General features: G+C 36.3%; 1 pseudogene across 1 annotated transcript; it reads left to right on the top strand.

Annotated features, from left to right (window-relative positions):
* Positions 1-6,745: 6,745 nt before the first annotated feature.
* Positions 6,746-21,487, top strand: LOC114258102 (pyruvate, phosphate dikinase, chloroplastic-like; annotated as a pseudogene). The gene is made up of 19 exons (XR_014336692.1): positions 6,746-7,102; positions 9,845-10,081; positions 11,292-11,429; positions 11,559-11,718; positions 12,404-12,639; positions 12,727-12,855; positions 13,000-13,179; positions 13,487-13,624; positions 13,827-13,991; positions 14,082-14,242; positions 14,337-14,426; positions 14,806-14,944; positions 15,160-15,352; positions 15,677-15,797; positions 19,477-19,611; positions 19,771-19,908; positions 20,048-20,125; positions 21,006-21,097; positions 21,211-21,487. The product of XR_014336692.1 is annotated as a pyruvate, phosphate dikinase, chloroplastic-like (transcript).
* The last annotated feature ends 2,921 nt before the right edge of the window (positions 21,488-24,408 follow it).

Genomic DNA, 24,408 nt, shown 5'->3' with positions numbered 1-24,408 from the left:
TTGTGTGGGGAAGCAATACTTTCTGCTAATTATATTTTAAATAAAGTACCCCGAAAGAAAATAAATCAAACACCTTATGAATTGTGGCATGGAAGAATACCATCCTACAAATACTTAAAAGTGTGGGGGTGTTTGGCTAAAGTGGCTATTCCTAGTCCTAAAAAGACTAAGATAGGTCCTAAAACCATTGATTGCATTTTCATTGGTTATGCTAAGAATAGTAGTGCATATCGGTTTTTGATTCATTAATCAGAACATTCCGAAATGCATGTAAATACTATTATTGAATCTTGGAATGCATCTTTCTTTGAACATGTATTTCCAAATAAGACTGGACAAGAGACTAGTAATAATAAGAGATCTTTTGATGCTATTACTAGTAATGATCAAGAACATGATCAAGAGCAAGAGTTAGACCAAAATGAGGAAGAAGAACCTAGGCGTAGTAAACGTGCTAGAACCTCAAAATCTTTTGGTTCAGATTTTCTAACATTTTTGTTAGAAAATGAGTCTTTAACTTTTAAAGAGGCTATGTTCAGTCCTGAAGCTCCTTTATGGAAAGAAGCTGTCAACAGTGAAGTTGAATCCATCTTGCAAAATCACACTTGGGAATTGGTGGATTTGCTACCAGGTTGTAAACCTCTTGGGTACAAGTGGATTTTCAAAAGAAAATTGAAAGCGGATGGATCAATAGACAAATACAAGGCAAGACTTGTAGTCAAAGGTTTTAGACAGAAAGAAGGTATAGATTATTTTAACACATACTCACCGGTTACTAGAATAACATCCATTAGAATGTTAATTGCCATTGCATCTCTATACAATCTAGAAATTCATCAAATGGATGTTAAAACCGTTTTCTTAAATGGTGAGTTAAATGAAGAAATTTACATGGAACAACCAAAAGGGTTTTCTGTTCTAGGGAAAGAAAAGAAAGTGTGTAAATTGGTTAAATCATTATATGGTTTAAAACAAGTGTCAAAGCAATGGCATGAGAAATTTGACAAGGCAATGATGTCAAATGGATTTAAAATTAATGAGTGTGACAAATGTATTTATATTAAAAACACAGACAAAGGTTATGTCATTGTATGCCTTTATGTAGATGATATGCTCATCATAGGTAGTAATAATGATATGATTAAAACCACCAAGAAAATGTTGAACAAACATTTCGACATGAAAGACATGGGCATTGCTGATGTAATTCTTGGTATGAAAATTACCAAAACATCAGAAGAATATGCTTTGTCACAATCTCATTACATTGAGAAAATACTTGACAAATTCAGTAAAGATGATAATCATCTTGCTAGAACACCTGTAGATGTTAATTTGTATCTTTCTAAAAATGTGCAGGAAAGTATTTCTCAATTAGAGTATGCCCAAATTATTGGAAGCTTAATGTACTTGATGAACTGCACTCGCCCAGATATAGCTTATGCAGTAAGTAAATTAAGTAGATATACGAGTAATCCGGGAGTAGAACATTGGAAAGCAATAATAAGGATTCTAAGGTATCTCCGATTTACTCGTAATATTGGGCTGAATTATACTAGATATCCAGCAATACTTAAAGGATACTGTGATGCAAATTGGATATCGGATACTAGAGACTCAAAGTCCACTAGTGGATATGTCTTTACTCTTGGTGGGGCGACTGTATCTTGGAAATCTTCCAAACAGACTTGCATTGCTAGGTCTACTATGGAATCAGAATTTATAACTTTAGACAAAGTAAGGGAAGAGGCAGAATGGTTTCGCCACTTTCTTGAAGATATTCCAATATGGCCAAAATCGGTGCCTGCTATATGCATACATTGTGATAGTCAATCAGCTATAGGTAGAGCACAGAGTCATATGTATAACGGTAAGTCACGACACATTCGTCGTCGACATAACACCGTGAGACAACTACTCTCTAATGGAATTATTTCCATAGAATATGTTAAGTCTAAAGACAACATAGCGGATCCACTAATCAAAGGGTTAGCAAGAGAGTTAGTTGAGAATTCATCGAGGGGAATGGGACTTAAGCCTATTTAATAAGAGTTACCACAACGGCAACCCAACCTAGTTGATTGGAGATCCCAAGATCTAGGTTCAAAGGGACAACCGAGTTGTGAATGACTCAGAAGGATCACTGGGGAGTCTAACTCCTACCCATTTCTTTGATGAAATAGTGATGTCTGTAGCGTTTGAGGTTAAGTAAAATTTTAATGATTCTTATAACTAGATAAACCTAGTGGAGTATGGCAGGATACTTTTCATAAGTATCACCTATGTGAGTGTGAACTAGGCCGGTTCTATAAGATTTGTGAAGGGCTACAAGTTTTTAGAGCACTCATGAAAGATCAGGTTGTTCAGGGCCAAAATGAACACAATAATGAGAACTAAACTGTGTCTGGGGATATACTGTGTGAGTTCTATTGTCTTGGTTTATACAAACGGCTGAACAGTTCAAAACATCATGTTCACTGGTTAGCTAGTAAATCCGATAGTGTCTCATAAGGGAAGGTTCAAAGCCAAAAGCTACCTATCCTTTGCAGAATATTTTCAATTTCTGTACTCTTTGTAATAGATCATGTTGTTGCATTTTCTCTCCGTCAAATTCTATTCATGTGGGGGATTGTTGGAAAAATGGTTTTATATATGGCTTATTTTGGGCCGACTTTGAGCCCAAATTTGAGTGGGCCCCAAACGTCTTTTGGGGTGGGTCGAAAGAGGTGTAGTGTTCTTTGCCGTGTGGCAAGTCACACAGTGAAGATAGAACGTCAAAACCATTTATGAGTGAATGGGAAGTTGACGTCATTTTCGGGTCTAACATTAATTTTTTAGATAAAATTCTTTTGAATTTTTTCAAATAAGAAATTATTGTGGAAATTTAATTTAAATCTAAATTCAAATTTTTGGGTTCCTAAAGTGGTTTCTTAAAGTTTGTCAAATAGATTAATATTTATATTCCAAACCGGTTTTATTAAATCTATTATACTATTGGCTTTATTTGATTATCTAGTCTAATAGTTTAATAATATTTATATTCCAACAGTTTAGAATTGTCTCCTTTGGCTACTTCTTCAAATTGTTTGGAAGCTATATAACTGTTCCTGTACAACGGGCTCAAATATGTTCAAAACAATATCACACCTGTTCGGATTCCTAAAGCACCTGTTGACCATGTTTCATACCTGTTTGGGCTGTGTAAATGTTGCCTATATATAGAGCCATATTCTAGCAGTCTAAAGATCGAAAAGATGAATCAGAAATTCTTTTATTTTGCTGTCCAATTTTTCTCTAGTGCATTTATTCTTCATATTTAGGCCTCGTTTGGGAACAGGCTAATTTAGTAACTTTTTGGCTATTTGGCTAAAATGTGATGTAAAAAAAACTAGTATGTTTGGGATGACTTTTTGGCTTTTTACGAAAAGATGTGCAAAAAGTAGAGAGAAAAAGGAATCTTTGACTTTTTAGTATGAGTTGTTGACTTTTTAGCTTTTTTAGTAACTTTTTGACTTTTTGGCTAAAATAGCCTCTTGCCAAACGAGGCCTTAGTTTTAGAATAAATTAAAGAGAGTATAGATCACCGGTTTGGTTCACCGAACAAATTGTTTGAAGTGCTACTACAATTTGTGAAGATCATTGTATCCTGAGAGATAGACACCACTCAACTGTAAGCACCGTAACGGGGCGAATCTGTCTTAAGAAGAGAGTGTCACACACTCGACTTGGTCTTTTAATTTTAATTCGGTTCGATAAGTAAATTCGATATGTTATTTATTTATTTTATTTGAATTTATTTAAAATTTTTTATTTATGCATAAGATTATTCCAACAATATTTACATCCTTCTACTTGTACAAATCCATGTTTTACTTTTATTTTTTGCGTTATTCTATAGTTTAAGACCAATCATTTTTTTCTTCTTATAAGGAGAAATGGAAACCACCACTAAAATTGACCATGTAAATGTCACATTTATTGTCATTATGAAACAAGAACAAGAACAAAAAAATTTCACTGAAAAAAACCAATAAGCTAATTATTTCAAAAATGGGGTCACTGCTGTGCTAAAAACAAAATAATAATTGTTGTGCTTTAATTTGAGGTGTGTTATGAGTTTATTTTTATGATCCAAACTGTTCATTTTGTAGGATTTATTGACTACTTCATGCCTACCAAAAATCATATTAATCGGATATCAATAAGTATATGATCGAATTGCATATTTTTTATGTTATTTCTCAAAGGAAAAACTTAGTGTTTATTTTTTTGGTTATCAATCATATAGTTATTAGTATCTGATTAATATGATTTTTGGTAGGCATGAAGTACTCAACAAACCCTACAAAATGAACAATTTGGATAATAAAAATAAGCCCATAATACACCTCAAATTGAGGTACAACAACCACTGTTGTTCTTTTAGTATAGCGGTGACTCCATTTCCAATTCTTTCTCATTACAATTGTTAAAAGCTCGTAGCTCACATTAACATGGAAGTGGAAATAGATTGTGTATTAATTGTTTAATTCCTAAATAAATTAACAAGTAATATGCAATAAATTTAGGAAGAATGTGTTAAGGTTTTGTCTTGTTTTATTTTGTTTTTTTGAATTGGTTTAGGTCAAAAATCTTAAGCCCAGGCATTCCCCAAAGAGCTAATAACTCGTGGGTTTATGGTCACAAGTTGACGTTCAATTAAAATCTTAAATTTGTTTATTATTTTTGGCAAAAAACAAATCAACTCACAAATAGATTAAGTTGAAGAGTCATCTCTTATGAATTGATGAACTGAGTCAACAGGTCTACTTCTAGGGTAACGGACCAAGCTAAGTTATGCTTCAGCTACCCAAACCTAAGCCTTACACGAACCAAATCAACCCAGCCTTTCTTTGGCATGAGTTGAAGCGGAATTTTTTTTAAGTTAAAATAGTCATAAAAAGTCAAAATAAATGTTTTAATTTAATAAAATAAAATGTCACATTTAAATCATAATTATTTTATTTTTTTCACAAAAGTCACAAAAGTTAAAAAAAATAAAAAAATTATAGTTAAAAAACTAAAAAATTAACTCACATTTCAAACAAACCTATGAGTTTGGGCCACTTGCATGCCTTCAAATCAAATAATGACTCTTAGTTTTTAAAATTTTTAGTTTTCAGAATTCACTTTTTAAAAAATTTTACATTTCTGTTTTCATATTTTTTTTTGTTTTTACTAAATTTTTTTAATATTTTAAGTAATTTTTTTAATTTTTAAACACACCTAACATAAATATAATTAAAAAGTATACTATTTGTGAAAAAAAATCTTTAAAAAATTCATTTAATACCAAAAATATATAAAAAAATGAAAATTCAATATTTATATTTTTTTATATTTTTATGTATTTATTAATTTTTTAAAATAAAATTTCACAAGTATTTTACTATTTAGATTCATCTAAATAAGATGCATCTAACAAAGTAAAAAAATTGGTTGAAATTTTAAAAATATTCACTAAAAATAAAAAATATGAAAATTAAAAAACTCAATTTCTAAAAAATTAAATTCAGAAGACTAAAACTAAACGCACCGTATTTTCCAAATTTAAATAGATCCAAAACTAAATACAGGTGAAGCTTTTGCCACTAGAATTTAGGAAAATATGCACAAGTTAAAAAAAAAAAAAATACAAATCAATGAAAAATTTATCAGTTTTAATAACTAAAATTAATTAATTTTTTTCTTATGAATTTATGATTTTTTAAAAAAATTAGTGAAACATCCTTCTTCAACTTTGTGTAGTAGAAGATGTCAAAAATATTTTTTTATTAGGTAAGGTCCTTTAACATTTTCATAGAAAAAATTCGATTCAGAAAAATTTCGACCGTGACTTAGAGAAATTTTTAGAGAAATTTCAATTTTCATAAAGAAATTTATCTAATTTCAAAGAGAAATTTAAAATTTTTCTAGTATGAAAATTGAATTTTTTTTCTAAGTCGGGATCAAATTTCTCTATAAAAATATTAATCGACCTTAATTATTATGAAAATATTATGTATTTTTTATCTTATAAAATATTAATATGAGGACTTAAAAAAAAATTCCCTAATTTTTTTATTTTTTATTTTTATTTATTTATTTATTTTGTTGTTGTTGTTGCTGCTGCTACTGCTGCTGCGGTGGTGGTGGTGTAGAAATACGGTTATTTACAAATGCTGCGGTGGTGGTGGTGTAGAAATACGGTTATTTACAAATGCTGCGGTGGTGGTGGTGTAGAAATACGGTTATTTACAAATGAAAAATGAGTAAGAGAACTAATTAGTCTTACTATTAATGATATGACAATAAGTCCTACCATAAATGATTTGATATTTTGATTTTAATTATATATATGTTAGAATTTACCAGAATTTACCATAACCCACTACACCACTACCACCTCACCTACTCCACTAAACCTAACCCACTACACCACCTCACCTACTCCACTAAACCTAACCCACTACACCACTACCACCATCCACTACACCTACATCTATATAAGGAACCATTTGTAATAGACAGAATAACACATCAAAATAAAAATCAATAATACATACATCAATTTTAACTTGGTATCAGAGCAGGTTTAGAACCTAATATTTTTCGCTTCACCGGCGGGCGGCAACCTCACCTTAGCCGTCCGCCGAACCTCTACCTATTCCGCTTATTTTCTACACATACCTTTCCCATTTCCAATGTAGTGGACGCTCGGCACCACATGCTGGGGAGGCTGGCTTCGATTCTAGCGAAAGAGCTCTTGAACGGCCAGAAAGTGGTGGTTGTGAGGTGCGAGGAGATATGTCTTTCCGGAGGACTCGTCCGCCAGAAGATGAAGTACCTCCGCTTTCTCCGCAAGCGCATGAACACCCAGCCCTCTCATGGCCCCATCCACTTCCGAGCCCCAGCTAAGATACTCTGGCGCACCATTCGTGGGATGATTCCTCACAAGACTAAGCGCGGAGCAGCTGCACTTGGTCGTTTGAAGGCTTATGAGGGATCTCCATCAACATATGCCCAAACTCCTCAATCTCCAATATTCAGCCTGACTCCGGCTCCAGCACCGGCACCACCATTCGTAAACCTCACGGCGTTACTCACAGTCACCGGCCCATACCACACCTTCCTCACCTACCTTCAGTCCACCAAAGTCATTGAAACCTTACAAAACCAAGCAAACAACACTGTGGAAGGGCTAACCCTCTTTGTCCCAACAGATGCTGCTTTCTCATCTCTCAAAAAGCCCTCTCTCTTTCACACCCCAATCCCGACAGCACGCCACCGTCCCACATGCACTATATGATGAAACCCTTTTTTTTAATCCATCCACTCCCTCTCTCTCTGGTCTCTTTTTTCTCTCCATCAACACACTGCAGCAGCAGAGGGAAAAGGGCCACACACACACAACACCCACGTGATTTCCCACTTTTTCTTTTCTTTTAATATATATATATATATATATATTTTTATTATAATATATTTCCACCAATATATTTCCACCATCCTCTAAAATAATAATTCTTCACACACTCCCAATTTGACCCATTCTTTTTCTTATTATTATTATTATTATTATTATTATTATTATATATATATATATATATATTTTTTTTCTTTTTCATCCCACCATTTCAGAACCCATTAACAGTCTGTTCCACCCAAAAAAAAAAAAAAAATTCCAAATTTGCACAACAACCCATATTTTATTTCTCTCAGGGATCCACCCCGATCACAATTTTACACCAAAAAAAAAAAAACAAAAAACAAAAAAAAAACAAAAAAAACAAAAAAAAAAAACAAAAACAACACAATAAGCTTTGTTTTCTTTTCTGCCGACGGCCACCCACCGACATCACTTCTTCGCCTATTCCGCCGATCTTTTCTTCTTGCCTCCGTCCTGGGCGGCCCTTGACGGTGCTGCCTCCGTGTTTCCCACTCCACTGGGCACGATCACTCCACCATGCTCCTCCACTTCAGCATATGGCGGACCTCCAAATCGGAACATCACGGTGGCCTTCCGCTTCAGCTCCTTGTTTTCTGCCTTTAGCACACTTATCTCTGCTCGCGCATCCTTATACATGCGTTGGAGCAGAGCCAGCTGGGAGTTTAACTGTTGCACCTCATTTGTCCTGCTCTGCAGCCGGTGCGACAAGTTTGTGACCGCAGTCATGGTTTCCACACATGACTTCAGAGTATACTGATTGGCCTCCACATCCGACTGCACTGCCATTCTTTGCTCCACAGACCGCATAGGAAAGTTCAACGGAGCAAACTCCGGGACGCTTGGTTGAGGTTCCAGTGCCACCGCACCAGTTATTTCTCTTGTGGACTCGTTTAGGTCTGGAAAGAGCGTGAGCAGACCACAGGAAGAGGAGGCCATATTCTGGGTAGCTGAACGGGAAGAAGAGGCCATTGTTCAGATGTTTCAGAATGCAAATATTCAGATGTTTCAGAATGAAAAAGTTTAGCGGTTTCAGACTGGTTTGCACAGCCTCCGCCTCAACCTTGGTTTAAATAGCCGAGGCAGCCACGCGTATCGCGCGCCACTTGACGCCAGACGACAAACGGCGCGCGCCAGCCAAGGCACTCACGTGCCTCGCCATCATATCTGGCACGCCTTTTTATGGATTGGGCACGCCTTTTGATGGCACGCCTTTTGATAGATTGGACAACACCTTTTGAGGGTGCGACTTTTTAGGGGTCCGACAAGACTCTGTAAACTGTCCCGACATTGATTCCGGTTAGCTCCTTCATGGGTCCGACAAGACTCTGTAAACTGTCCCGACATTGATTCCGGTTAGTTTCTACATGTGTCCGACAAGACTCTGTAAACTGTCCCGACATTGATTCCGGTTAGTTTCTACATGGATCCGACAAGACTTTGTAAACTGTCCCGACATTGATTCCGATTAGTTTCTACAAGGGTCCAGCAAGACTCTGTAAACTGTCACAACAACTGTCACAACATTGTCTGCTACAACGGTCCGACATGACCCCATAAACTGTCTTCTACATCGGTCTGACACCGCCATCCAGTGTCCTCTACACCGTTATGACACCACCATACAGTGTCCTCTACAACGTTATGACACCCCCATACAGTGTCCTCTACAACGTTATGACACCCCCATACAGTGTCCTCTACAACGTTATGACACCACCATTCAGTGTCTTCACCAATGGTCTGACACGACCATACAGTGTCTCCTATCCTTTTTTATTTTTATGTATTTTCTTGTTTTGTTCCTCTCTTCAAACTCAAGTTGGTTAGTTTCTATCCTCCTTGAGTTTGCGGGGGCTGTTAGAATTTACCAGAATTTACCATAACCCACTACACCACTACCACCTCACCAACTCCACTAAACCTAACCCACTACACCACCTCACCTACTCCACTAAACCTAACCCACTACACCACTACCACCATCCACTACACCTACATCTATATAAGGAACCATTTGTAATAGACAAAATAACACATCAAAATAAAAATCAATAATACATACATCAATTTTAACTATATATATATATATATATATATGTTTTTATTAAGTATCATATCTTTTTAAAACTCCAAAACTGGTGGCCTCTATAATTGTTCTTTACAAATTTCTCTAGAATTTAAGCCCAGTCGGTTAAAATTCAGATACACACACACACTAGCAACAAAATGGAAAATTCATAAACTTCCATGGAATGGAAGTTGTGCTCCATTTATGCCCAAACATTGTGAAATTGATGTTCCAATCCAAGTCATAGTAGATTTACAACTTCCAATGGAGTTGGAATTTATATACTATGTGTGTATATTTGATTACAGTTGGGAGGCAAAGGAGCGAACTTGGCAGAGATGGCGAGCATTGGATTATCAGTACCACCAGGACTCACCATATCAACAGAAGCATGTGAAGAGTATCAGAAGAAGAATGGGAAGAAACTACCAGATGGGTTGTGGGAAGAGATATTGGATGGGTTGAAGATTGTTGAGAAGGAGATTGGTGCTTTTCTTGGTGATCCTTCTAAGCCTCTCCTTCTCTCTGTACGATCTGGTGCTGCTGTGAGTTTCTGCCCTTTTTTTTTTTTTTTGTGCATTGTTGATATTTGTCTTGACTAGTTTCTGTTTGTTTAGGTAAAAAGCAAGTTAGCTAAAAATGTTTTTTTTAATGAATGCCACACACTATTATTGTCACCATTAACACCACTACTAATACAACTACTACGACGAGTGATGCTTGAGACCCACATTTTAGACCCGAAATATACAGAGTAATGTGGTAAGGGAGTGGAGCCCTATACGACCATTTTCCCTATTAGGATGTAGTTTTAATAGAAAAATGTTACTAAAAATGTTTTCCCTATACAGAGTTATGTGGTAAGGGAGTGATGTTTTTCTGTAGAAAAATGTTTTATGGCAAAAACAAAAAGAGGGTGGATATTGTTTTAATAGATGACATGATCTTGAATCCATGTGAATAGTCAAAGAAAAAAAAAGTAAAGTTACTAAAAATTGTAAATTTGAGATGAGCTCAAATTCAAATACTACTAAGACCCCGTTTGGTAGAGCTGTGGGAAAATGATTATAACTTATACCTTAACAGCTTATAGCTTATAACTGTGAACATAAACTGATTTTTGACTTATAAATTAAGCTTCTCCTCCCCCACTCAAAGAATAAATTGATTTTTGACTTACAAAAAGTTATAAGCTGTATTGTTAAGCTGAACCAAATACATCAAAATAGCTTAAATTAAGCTAAAAGTTTAAATAAGCTGGAAATAAGCCCTACCAAAAAAGGCCTAGGCCTAGGAAGGGTGCCAAAACAAGCGGCACTAATAACAAAAATTTATAATGAAAGTTATAACTAGAACAAAATTTTGTTAAAATAGAAAGCATGCTGATTCAGAAGTCTAAACATTAGAATTGGGGCCAAAATCACAGCTGCGTTGGACTTCTGACTCTCCAGTTGTTTGAGAAACTCCTCGGCTACATGTCCTACTTCAATAAGAATCATGAAATTTCTTACTCAATCATGATTTTCATTCCAAAAACAGATACATATATAGCCCCGACTCCACCATTTAATAATTGTTGGTTATAGGAAGAGTCACGAACACACACACACACACACACTGTGTGCTTGTAGAATTTTCTTTTATTAAAGAAAGCTCAGCTTATGCTATAAGAAGTTGCAAAGCACTTGATTTGAGCAAATGGAAATGCAAGTATGAAACTACATATGTACACTCATCTTTATATTTATAATTCAGATATCTATGCCTGGCACGATGAACACTGTTCTCAACCTTGGTCTGAATGATGAAGTGGTTGCTGGTTTGGCTGCAAAAAGTGGAAAGCGGTTCGCTTATGATTCATATAGATGATTTCTAGACATGTTTGGAGATGTTGTAAGTGGTTCTTTATATTGAATTCAATTTTCTCTTCTCAAATGAGATAAATTGACAGTTTCAATCCTGACATGTCGTTATGCATTCACCTTTTTTTTCAAATTCTTGAAAATCCTCTTTGTATTGAAGGTCATGGGCATTCCACACTCATCATTCGGAGAAAAGTTAGAAAATTTGAAGAATGTAAAAGGAGTTAAGCTTGATACTGAGCTAACAGCCTCTGATCTAAAAGAGCTGATTGAACAATACAAGGATGTCTACCTTAAAGCGGGTGAAAATTTGCCTTCAGGTACCTTACAACGGATATGCATTTGATACAGCTAGATACGTATCAGATATGCCAACTAAGTATTTAATTATTTATTTATTTATTTCCAATTTTGGATACGGTCAGATATGGGAGGATACATGAAGGATACAGCAGGATTCAGAACACAATTTCTGGAGGGTTTTAGTTGGGGTCAAACTGTAATTAACAAATTCTTGTGCAAATCAAAATGTGAACCAAACCTAAATATTTGATTGAATCCTTGTTATTGCTGGTTGTTAATTGAATGCTTTTTAATGTAATCTTTGATGAACATAAATTTCTATTTTGAATATTAAGGAATTTAATACCGGATGTTTTATGAATATACTCTTGTTTCCGGTTTTATTTTTATCATATTACTAAAATTATAACAATAATTTTATTTTTTTAACTAATGTATCCTTGCCGTACCCATATCCCTTTTTTTTTTTTTTTTCAGGTTTCCGGTTCTATTTTTATACATATTACTAAAATTGTAACAATAATTTTATTTTTTTAACTAACGTATCCTTGCCGTACCTGTATCTTTTTTTTTTTTTTTTTTCCAGGTTTTCTAGGATCACCGTTTTCATATCCTATCATATCTGCATCCTTGCTTCCTTGGTTGACATGCATATTGCTATGGTCAAGTTTATAACCACATTATACTTGTTTTTATCTGCAGACCCAAAGAAACAATTACAGTTGGCTGTTCAAGCAGTTTTTGACTCCTGGGACAGCCCAAGAGCTATAAAGTATCGGAGCATTAACCAGATAACCGGGTTAATGGGTACAGCAGTGAATATTCAATGCATGGTGTTTGGGAACATGGGAAACACGTCCGGGACAGGGGTCCTCTTCACTAGGAACCCGAGCACCGGTGAAAAGAAGCTCTATGGGGAGTTTCTAGTCAATGCTCAGGTCCTAAATTCAAACCCTGTTTGATTTTTTTTGTAATTGACATTTTGAGTCAATGTTGAGAGATAGCTGGTTAAAATCTTTGAATAGGGAGAGGATGTAGTAGCTGGAATTAGAACACCGGAGGACTTGGACACCATGAAAAGTGGCATGCCTGATGCTTACAAGGAGCTTGTGGAGAATTGTGAAATTTTGGAGCATCACTACAAGGATATGATGGTAAAATTTCTCATCTTGGTGGAAAGATGATAACCTTTCAATTTTAAATTTATTGCTGATGATTTTCTTCGGCTTTGATTTCACTATTGTGATATAATGGTACAAATAAAACATGATATTTCTTTGAATTTATGCTGAGTATAGGATATAGAATTCACTGTCCAAGAAAGTAGGCTTTGGATGTTGCAATGCCGGTCAGGCAAGCGTACCGGTAAAGGTGCAGTGAAGATTCCTGTAGATATGGTTAATGAAGGGCTCATTGATGCTCGGACTGCAATTAAGATGGTTGAGCCACAGCATCTTGAACAAATTCTTCATCCACAAGTACATATTTATGTTAAAGTGGTTCATAGGTAGTTCATCATTCTGTCTATCTAGTTCTAAATTAAAGTATCAAATGGGCATTCTTAGTTCAAATACAATTGCATGACCACGAAATGCTGAATATTTTTCATTTTCTAATCAAATCATTATGTAATTTCTTTAAATTTTCCAATTATTTTTGGTGATCTATATTGCCTATATGAAGGGCTACTGTCTGCTCCTTAATTTCCATTTCATTCTGGTAATTAAAGGTCTCTTTGGGAGTGCAAATAGGTTTGATGTATCTAATGTCACTTCATAATTGTAGTTTGAAGATTCATCTACTTACAAAGACAAAGTGATTGCCAAGGGGTTGCCTGCTTCTCCTGGAGCAGCAATGGGCCAGATTGTATTCAGTGCCGATGATGCTGAAGCATGGCATGCACAAGGCAAAAGTGTCATCTTGGTATGCTCCTATTCGATTTTTTTTTTTTGGTTTTAACGGTTAAAGCTGATCAAAGATCCATCTCTAGTTCGGCAACAGCAGTACACTTAGTAGCCAGTGAAATTTCACTGGTTAGTAATGCAAGTACTAGTGAAATTTCACATAAAACATGATCCAACTTACTGATCCCGGTTCAATTGTTGTCAATTATGTGTGGTTAAAGGTGAGGACAGAAACCAGTCCGGAGGATGTTGGAGGTATGCATGCTGCTTCTGGAATATTGACAGCTAGAGGTGGTATGACATCTCATGCAGCTGTTGTAGCCCGTGGGTGGGGAAAGTGTTGTGTTTCTGGTTGTTCTGATATCCGAGTCAATGATGCTGAGAAGGTAAACTTTTTCATATTTTTTTAGTGATTCAATAATTTATTTTATTTTTTCTAAAAGAAAAAGGAGGATCAGTATTTCATTGTGGTGCAGGTTGTTGTGATTGGAGACAAAGTTATTAGTGAAGGGGAATGGCTTTCAGTCAATGGATCTACCGGTGAAGTAACTTGGGTAAACGACGACTCTCTCCTCCGACTCTAAGTGGTGATTTGGAGACTTTCATGTCTTGGGCCGACAAATTTAGGCGTCTCAAGGTGCTGCAGCCATTTTTGTTGTAATATGCCATGTGTGCTTGCCGCATCTATCGTTGGAGATTTAAAATTTGACCGGTAATGTGGTATATGATAGGTCATGGCAAATGCCGACACGCCTGATGATGTACTAATAGCAAGAAACAACGGTGCTGAAGGGATTGGACTATGTAGGACAGAGCACATGGTAACTACTCCTTAACTGCCTCCTTGTTTGGTTGCGTTTTTTGTTTTTGTTTTCTACTGTCATTTTTCAGAAAACATAGAAAATTTGTTTGGCAAATTGTTTTTGGGAATTTTTTTTTTTTAAAAAACATTCCACACAAAAATGAAACGACTGACATTTTAAAAAATTTCATTGTTTTTGTTTCTGAAAACACGAATGAAGTTGGACGGGAGCATCTGTGAGTAGGATGCTTGTGGACTTTTTGGTTGAAGTCTTACCCAAAATGGAATGAAAATAAACAAATTACTTCCAAATAGATACAGTGGCCAATCTTGTATTGTGTTAGATGTGGCTGGTTTTTTAAAATCTCTTGAACTCTTCATTTGTTGGGGTGTTTCAGTTCTTTGCTTCTTATGAGAGGATAAAGGCTGTGAGAAAAATGATAATGGCAGTTACACTTGAACAGAGGAAGACTGCCCTAGACGTGTTGTTGCCTTATCAAAGATCGGATTTTGAGGGCTTATTCAGTGCAATGGATGGTACTTTTTTCTTCTATCAACACATGTTAAAAATTTCTGGACACCATAAATAATGTATCGTATCATCTTATGTATATGATCAAATGCATGAGTCAATAGCTTGATTTGCAGGGCAAGTAACATTTAGTAATTGCTTAATACAGATTTTTTTATTTTTTTAAAAGAAGGGAAAAAAAAAACCTAATAAGCTCACTTCTGCTGTAATATAAGATGAGTCATTGATATTGCTGGCTTCCCGGTGACAATTAGACTTTTAGACCCTCCACTCCATGAATTTCTACCGGAAGGTGATCTAGGAGAGATTGTCAGCGAACTAACCAAAGACACTGGCATGACTGAAGACGAAGTTTATTCAAAGATTGAAAAATTATCGGAAGTAAATCCCATGCTTGGTTTCCGAGGTTGCAGGTCTGACATTTCATCTAATCCGTTTCTTGATAATTAATTGCTGAAGCTAGTTTCTGAATTTTTCTAATTGACTATAATTATGTGATAAAATAAAACTCAATTGCTATGTGATATTTCTTGACATTGTGATATGTTAGTTTTTTTTATTACATGGCCATTGACACATTTTATGCGTGCAATATATAGAAGAATTAAACTCATATCTATATTGGTTATTGCTTTGAATGATGATAAATTTTCAAATCGGCCTACAATAACAATGCGAGAAATATCAGCACAGCAAATTGCTGTTATTTATGTTGGGTTTCTTTGACGTGTCCACAGGCTAGGGATATCGTACCCAGAGCTAACTGAAATGCAGGTGCACGCTATCTTTCAGGCTGCTGTGTCTATGAGCAGCAAGGGAGTTACTGTTCTTCCTGAGATTATGGTTCCCCTTGTCGGTGTTGGGATCTGGGATCCCGCCCAAGACCTTATAGAAATCATTGCAAGCAGAAAAACACACCCACACACAAGGAGACACAATATTTTACGTGGTTCGGCCCAATGCCTACGTCCACGGGAGAGTAACCGGTTATCACTATACCAATGAGGAGATTACAGAAAGATTACAATAGAGGAGGAGCTCACACTCTCCTCACTCAGCCACTCACCCGTCTCCCTCGCTCACACCGAGGGAGACGGTCTCTCCGCCTCACATCTCTCGCACTCTTTGGTTCACGGTTTTTCTTCTTCACTCACACTCTTACTCACATTTTGGCCTCTCCTCTCACCCTCCATTTATACACATTGGAGTAGGTGGGAGTGCCTTTGGGTAGCCTCCATGCTTGACTTCGGCAGCCTCCTTCTTTGACATGGTTGGTAGCCTACTTCCTTGTTGACCAACCAAGGTGTGTTCACAAGACAATTTCCCCTTCACATGGGGTGAATTCAACAAATCACCCCCTCAACCCATGTGAGGTGATCCACTACACACACTGCTGCTAATCTTGTCACGCCCAAATTCAACATAGTCTGCATCTCTTCACTGAGACGCTGCATCCCCTGAAGCTAGAGATAAAACACCAGAGATACAAGAGGAGGAGGGAATCCGACATCCTCAACTCAACTCACACCACTCTCTGATTTGGAGAGAGCCACTGCTCCTATCTCCCACAGATCTCTTCCATGCTTCCTGTCTCGGATGTCTATACCTGCTATGCTTGAACTTGCGCAACCAAGATATCCGACACCCCCTGATTGGATGTCCTGCACCCCCTGCTTGGATGCCCTTGACTATCATGCTACTCCTTGCATGATGAACACTGGAGCAACTAGAAAACTTCAGAGTTTGACACATCAACATCCTCAAGTTTCCTTGCTCGGAGCTTATTTCTGAACAACCAGCCTTTGCCCTTCTGCACTTCTGAACAACCTCCTGGCGTTTCCACATACGCTTGTTGTCTGTGCTGCAATCCCTGATGTTCGGTTCTGTCTCACTTGTCCGTACTGATGTTTGACAGTTAGCCCTTCTGTCAAGACAACTTCCACCGGTCTGTACAAGTTACCACTATGCAACTCCGTGCATAGTGCTCGCACCCATGGCTTCTGGTCTCCCTGCGTCAAGCTTGCTTGAGAGATCTACATCAACTCTATCATCTGCTGCCATGGAACTAAAGAAACCACCATAGAGAAATAAGACTTGCCACTCCTTGGCACGCACTCTTGCGTTTTACCTGTCTCAATTTCTCTGTCTGGAAGTTCCTGTGAACTGTCAACAACCCGCTGCTGCACACTCTTCTCGCGCCTCTGTACGACACTCTAGCGTACCCTTGCACTGTTGCACGTCTGCAATTGTACTTCTGCGCTTAGTATGCTCCTCTGCAACTATTGTTCTACATGTCCACATACCATTAGTACCTTCTCGTATACAGTAGCTCCAACAGCCACAGTATTTCCCTGAGCCTGTACTGGTTGCCAAATCATCTATCCGTCGATGAATGGTCTTCTCTTTTGATTGAACCAGATCCTCCGATCACCTCAACAACCAGGAAAGTTCCCAGGAAAGACTGGTGGGGTCACAACCGGTCCCACTTAAGAACCAGTCTCCTTAGACAGTGTCTTTTTGACAGAACTTTCTTAGACCTTTGAGATAATCATGTCTGCAATCCTCTGATCGCCCCTGACCAATCCTGATCTCCCTCGATCTGCCATTTGATCAAGCCTGATCTCCTCTGGTCTTCAATGATCTATCTCAATCTGTATCTGGTTGTCCAATCTGGTCAGAATCTGCCCATTCTAACCTCTTCAGTGAATCCGCAGCGTTCCACAATATCCGGCAACCTTCCTTCGAGTATTGAAGATGACAAACTCCCATGTTTTGACAATCTTTCCAAACCGTTCAGAATTTCACTATTCTGACCTCGCGGTTGCGTCCGGAGCGGTCCGTTTAGCTAGGACCAACCTTCGCTGCACTTCCAGGGACCTCACAGAAAAACTATCCCCGAAAGCTGGGCCACACCACAATTTTCTGAAAATGTTGGGCCAAATTGCAATTTTCAGAAGTTCAGGGAATATTCCGTGTACCAACGAAATATTCCATCCACTGTCTCTAACGCCGTCTGCCACTTTAATCTGCCTTCTTTTTACAGAAACTCCATCTCCAAAATCTGACCGTACGGATGTGTCCGGAATACTCCAAATAGTCGGAAACCACTATTGGATCACCAAAAACGGACTCCAAATGGCTTCGATCTAGCCAAAACATTTTGTACGCCTCAGATCTGCGGCTGCACCGTAGCCGAGAAACACAGGATTCCTCCTCCTGCGGATGACGTGGCAGATGACGTGGCTGCTGACGTGGCACGCGCGTGCCATACACGCGCCTCCCCCCACTCGTCTTCTTCCTTCATCAGCGCGTGGGGCGCGTGCCTGCGACTGGGACGACGCGCCGGCTGCCTTCACGGCGCGTGGCGGCGCGTGCCGAGACTGGGACTCACGCGCCTTCTTCAGGAGGCGCGTGAGGGCGCGTGGAAGCTCCTCTGGGTGTCTGCTTTATATGGTTGGACTCCTCTTCTCGAGCCCTTGCTCCTGGTATGCTCAAAATCGGATTTCGAGCAACTTGATTTCTGGGCAGTTTCGGACAACACGCTGTTTTTGTTCCGAAACGCCGCCGACGAGGCTCTGATACCACTTGTTGGGATCTGGGATCCCGCCCAAGACCTTATAGAAATCATTGCAAGCAGAAAAACACACCCACACACAAGGAGACACAATATTTTACGTGGTTCGGCCCAATGCCTACGTCCACGGGAGAGTAACCGGTTATCACTATACCAATGAGGAGATTACAGAAAGATTACAATAGAGGAGGAGCTCACACTCTCCTCACTCAGCCACTCACCCGTCTCCCTCGCTCACACCGAGGGAGACGGTCTCTCCGCCTCACATCTCTCGCACTCTTTGGTTCACGGTTTTTCTTCTTCACTCACACTCTTACTCACATTTTGGCCTCTCCTCTCACCCTCCATTTATACACATTGGAGTAGGTGGGAGTGCCTTTGGGTAGCCTCTATGCTTGACTTCGGCAGCCTCCTTCTTTGACATGGTTGGTAGCCTACTTCCTTGTTGACCAACCAAGGTGTGTTCACAAGACAATTTCCCCTTCACATGGGGTGAATTCAACAGTCGGAACACCTCAGGCATGATTCTTAATCTTCCCGTCTTTTCCCATAGACAAGGCTTACCATTTCACCATTACCACGATTTTTTGACTTTACTACTTATTCAATTCATATGGAATCATTAAAAATATTTAATTTATAATTCAGTTTCCTACTGTGACATCATTGTTTGAATGAAGTTCTACAATAACAACCACATTTTGTCACTATGGATGATAGAAATTTCTATTTTTTTTGGGAATCAAATCATTAATGATTTAAAGTAGATAGATAGATCGAACAATGAATAAAATTTATTTATTTTCTTTTTCCTCCAACATGCACATGTAAAATATTAGAATTCAGTAGGGTGAGTCCTAGTTTATTTTCCTTAACTGGTCTTGATAAATGAAACTAATGGTTTTTTTCTCTCCCTCATTTGTAATTTTGAGTATCCAAGTTCCTCATTTTTGGCATTTTGAGTGGCAGGAACTAGGACATCAAGTGAATTTAATTCGTAGTGTAGCGAAAAAAGTGTTCTCTGAGATGGGATCCTCATTGAGCTATAAGGTAGGGACCATGATCGAGATTCCTAGAGCTGCTCTGGTTGCAGATGAGGTGTGTTAGACGAACTTATTTCAATTATTTTTTTATTTATTTGATTTAAAATGGCTTCAATACTAGGGGAACCAATATATATTCTGGTTAGATATATTAGAAGAAGTTTGTCAATTATTGTCAATCCATTAACTTATTTTCTTTAACCGGTACTCGTAGATTGCAGAGGAAGCAGAGTTCTTCTCCTTTGGGACCAATGATCTCACTCAAATGACATTCGGGTACAGTAGAGATGATGCTGGAAAGTTTCTCCCTATATACCTCTCCCAAGGCATCCTCCAAAGTGATCCCTTTGAGGTCTGTTGAATCATTTCCATCACAGGAGAGTTTCTTTAATGCCTGTTTTTTTGGGGCAAAAAACTTTTTCGGGAACATGTGTTTCGCATTTTCTAGCGTTTTTTCAGGTGCATAGAATTGTTCAATATTTTGTTCTCAGGTACTTGATCAAAAAGGTGTGGGCCAACTCATCAAGATCGCCATGGAAAAGGGTCGTAGAGCTAGGCCGAGCTTGAAGGTGAGTAGCAGCAATTCTTAGGATTGTCTGTTTGAGCTTATGAAATAAAAGTAAAACCTTTTAAAGTCTTTGGTTTTTTATGAGGAAGTTTGCATTTTATGATTGTTGTGACCTATGAAACATGGACAATTCATTTGAGTAATAGTGTTTGACATGTATCATGTTGTGACCTATGAAACACGGATTTCTCATTTTCGTCGTAGTGTTCAACATGTATCGCACATAGACACAGCTTGGATGCGCATCCTCCTGTCATCAGACACTCCACATGGCGTGTTAATTTTTTCTCTCTAGAAATGTTGGGAACATTATCCCCCTCCCCTTTCTCTTCCCATCCAAATCATGTGGTGTATTATGTGCCCTAAATCACAGACCCATTCATTGTGTTACGTTGCTCTTGTTTGGCATGAGATGCTCTTGTCCCTATTTTATAAAAATGCTTTTTTAATTGGTGTTTAATTAATTATATGTGGTTGATGAGAACTTTGTAAAAAGATGGGGCAGACCTTCATGCCAATTGGCTAAGCCCTTAAACATTTATGAAGCACAGACACCTCTCAGGAAGAATTAGACGCATTGGGGAACACACACACACATATTCTTATATTTTTTCATTTTGTTTTTCACTGGAATAGCATACTCAAGTTGATTAATTTGATGAGAATCAATATATAATATTTTAAAATATGATGTGTAAAATATATATAAAATTATAAATTTCGCACGTGTTTCTTGCCCTCCCCTGCATTTTTGGGAAACTTGTACGTCAGCATGCCTGTGCTCCATAGTTGAAGCGTTATCTTGTTGTGAGGGTTTCATCAAGTTTCAAGCTTTTCACTAGTTGTGCTCTAACATGATGTGGGTGATGATAACAAAACAGGTTGGAATATGTGGAGAGCACGGCGGAGAGCCTTCTTCTGTTGCATTTTTTGCGGAGGTTGGACTCGACTATGTTTCATGTTCTCCATTCAGGTACCTGTATATATATATATATGTATGATTGTCATGTTTTATATTACCCAATTTGTAATCTGCAAGTATGAATTCCTCTAGATTGTATTTCTGATTGTTAGTTCTCTTCACAGGGTACCTATTGCTAGGCTAGCTGCAGCTCAAGGTGCTTTGTGATGATGAAATTTTGGTTTTTGTTTGGTTTCTCTGCAATCTTGTGCAGTTGTGACTTGTAATAAGTATACCTATGTTCACAAATTTTTAAAAAAAAAAATGAAAAAAAAAAGAGGAGAATAATAAAAAAGCAGTCTTTGAAGTTGGAAAAGGATATCAGAATGTGTACTGCAGACATGCAGCTGAATGCATGAATATTTTGATTAAACTTCAAATTTTTACTCAAAATTTTCTTGATTCCTTTATCTCTTTAATTGCAATAATTAAGTCATGGTGCCTACAAGAGTAAGGACAGATAGACCATTGGCAAATGCTTGATAAGAAAGATGCATGCACAGACAAACAAGCAGGTAGTGGAGTCGCTTGCTACTTTCAATCAGCAAAGGAAGATTGAGCAAGGATGCATAAAAAAAAATTTATATTTTTAATTATTAATATTTATAAAATTTATCATTGGTTTGTAATTGTTTTTTGTAAATAGCACTTAATTGATATTTCCCCAAAGAAATTTGTTTGACAAATTACATTGGTTGAAATTTGAGGATGTAATTGTCATAATTAGAAAAAGAGGGATCAAATCGAAATTTGAGTGAAAATTCAAGAGTGAAAAGTATAATTCACGTTTTAATTTATATATTATGTAGATTTAAACTTGGGGATGTTTTCATCCACTCTTCCCTCTTAGTTTGCACTTGATTTTTTTTTTTTTTTTTTTTTTTTTTTGAAATTTTATCCTAAAATAAAACTACCATGATACCTTTAGCTTCTCCATCTCAAATCCTAATTCCCAAACCATCTTAAATCTGGATTCCCAAACCATCAACCACCACCACCTTCTATCGCTGATGTTACCCCTTTCCTCAGCCACTACTACTCTAGTCTCCCTTTCTTCGCATTGTCCCTCTCTAGCACCTTTTTCTCTCGTCACAACCCCTCTCCCAATCCCCTGTTGCCTTTTTTTCACCTAGACTCCTTTCCTTCTCCGCCACCCTATCTCTAGCCCCTTTCAATTCTTTTATTTGTCTTTTTCCAAAATCTAGAGTTTAAAGGTGCGGTAAGAATGGAGTCTTCTTCCCAAGTCTAGGTTTCAAGGTGTTGCGTGGATAGAGGTTGGGTCATGGTGGTGGAGGTTGGGAAGGGAGGTTAAAGAGGGGGTGATGACAAATGGAGAATCGGTTGTGATGCATTTAAGGTTAGAGTTTGAAGATTAAAGAAAGTGGATATAATAGGTCGAATTGAAATTTTAAGGACAAAATTTACTTTATTCCCTTGTGGTTTGGTGTCAGAGCACTTTACTCTCCTATAATTTAAATATAGGAGGAGAACCTCCTTATAAATTTGTTAAAAGTAAGGACAAAATTATCTAAATGCCCCTATGTTATATTCTTTTTCTCTCCTCTAATGCATATAAATTTCTATCTTAATCACATATTTAACAAATTAAACCATGAATTAAACTAAACACCATAATTTATTACCATAAAATTACCTTAAATTATTATTTTTTTTATTTTTAACCCAATTTTTCATTTAATAACTTTTTTAATTAAACATAAAATTATTATAAATTAACCTAAACACTTTAATTTATTAACCATAAATTTACCTTAATCTACGTTTTAATTTAAATTTTTTAATCTAATTTCTCATTTAATAAAATTTTAAAATAAACGTATATATATATGGAAAATTAAATCATCAATTCAATTAAACACCCTAATTTATTAACATAAAATTAAATTATTTAACCACATTTTAAATTAAACATATACTTATATATAAATTAACCTAAATATCTTAATTTATTAGCATAAAATTAAATTATAAAATTACCTTAATTTTATTTTTAATTTTAACCCAATTTATTATTTAATGACATTTTAAATTAAATATATACATAGATATACATATATATATATATATATATATATAATAAATTAAATCATAAATTAACCTAAATACCTTAATTTATTACCATAAAATTATCTTAATCTACTTATTATTTTTTATCCCAATTTCTCATTTAATAATATTTTAAATTAAATTAAATTATTGATGAAAGATGGCAATTAGGATTAGTGTTTGGTTATGATTAAGATTTAGGCCAAGTTTGGCTAAACTAAAAAAGTGCACTTATTTCATCTTTTTATCTTTTTTGGATCATATCAATCAACATCTCCTCTCTACTTTTTCTACACATAATATAAGAAAAGTCAAAAAGTGCACTTATTTAGTCTTCCCAAACTTGGCCTAATTTGGAGAATAGAATGAATATGAGGGTATTTTTGACATTTAATTCAATTTTTGACTTTCACTTTTGCATTGCCCAACCTCAATTTGGGAGAGTGTGGCACACCTTATGTTATCTTTAATGGAAAACTAACTAGTAGCACTTTACTCAAAACATCACAGGTGAGTTCTCCGCCTACATTTGAACCATAAAGAGGTAAAGTGCTCCAAGGTTAAACCACAATGGAGTAAAATGAATATTAACAGCGGAGTTTTAGTATTTTTGTTTGTTTGTTTTGAATGTGGGGTTTTTAAATAGTTTTAAAATGGGTCATTTTTTAATAAATCTTCTTTTTAAGTGTAACCCATCTTATTTTTTAGTATTCTATTAAGTCTTATTTAATGTAATATGACCAAATTACTCTTCTAATTTTTTGTACATGTTTCGATTTTAAAATTAATACACAATAAAAAAATAACAAAAGTTCATCATTTCATGAAGAAAATCTTTCATTCATTCCAAGCAGAAAATCTCCCTCATTCCACATAGAAAATCTCAAATTATAAACTTTTAACTTTTTTATAACATGAAAATTTTTAAAATAATGCAATAAAAAATTTGAACGAAAATTAAAATACAATGTGAATATTGACAGTAAATAACAAACATACAACTAATTTTTGAAAAAACAAAACATTTATTAAAGTACAATGTGTATGTTCATAATAAATAACAAATATACAATTAACTTTCGAAAAAATAAAATTCATACCAAAATATAATGTGAATGTTCACAGTTTACAATTAATATACAACTAGCCTTAAAAAAAAATAAATTCATACCAATGTGAATATTTACACCGCAACGTGAAATCATAAAACAAAATTGAAAAAAGTGAAAATCAACTATTTTGATTGTTCAATGGTA

The sequence above is a fragment of the Camellia sinensis genome, chromosome 7, assembly GCF_055761805.1.
Source record: "Camellia sinensis isolate YWXY chromosome 7, ASM5576180v1, whole genome shotgun sequence".
Classification (NCBI taxonomy): Eukaryota; Viridiplantae; Streptophyta; class Magnoliopsida; order Ericales; family Theaceae; genus Camellia; species Camellia sinensis.
This window is presented reverse-complemented; position numbering and strand designations above follow the sequence as displayed.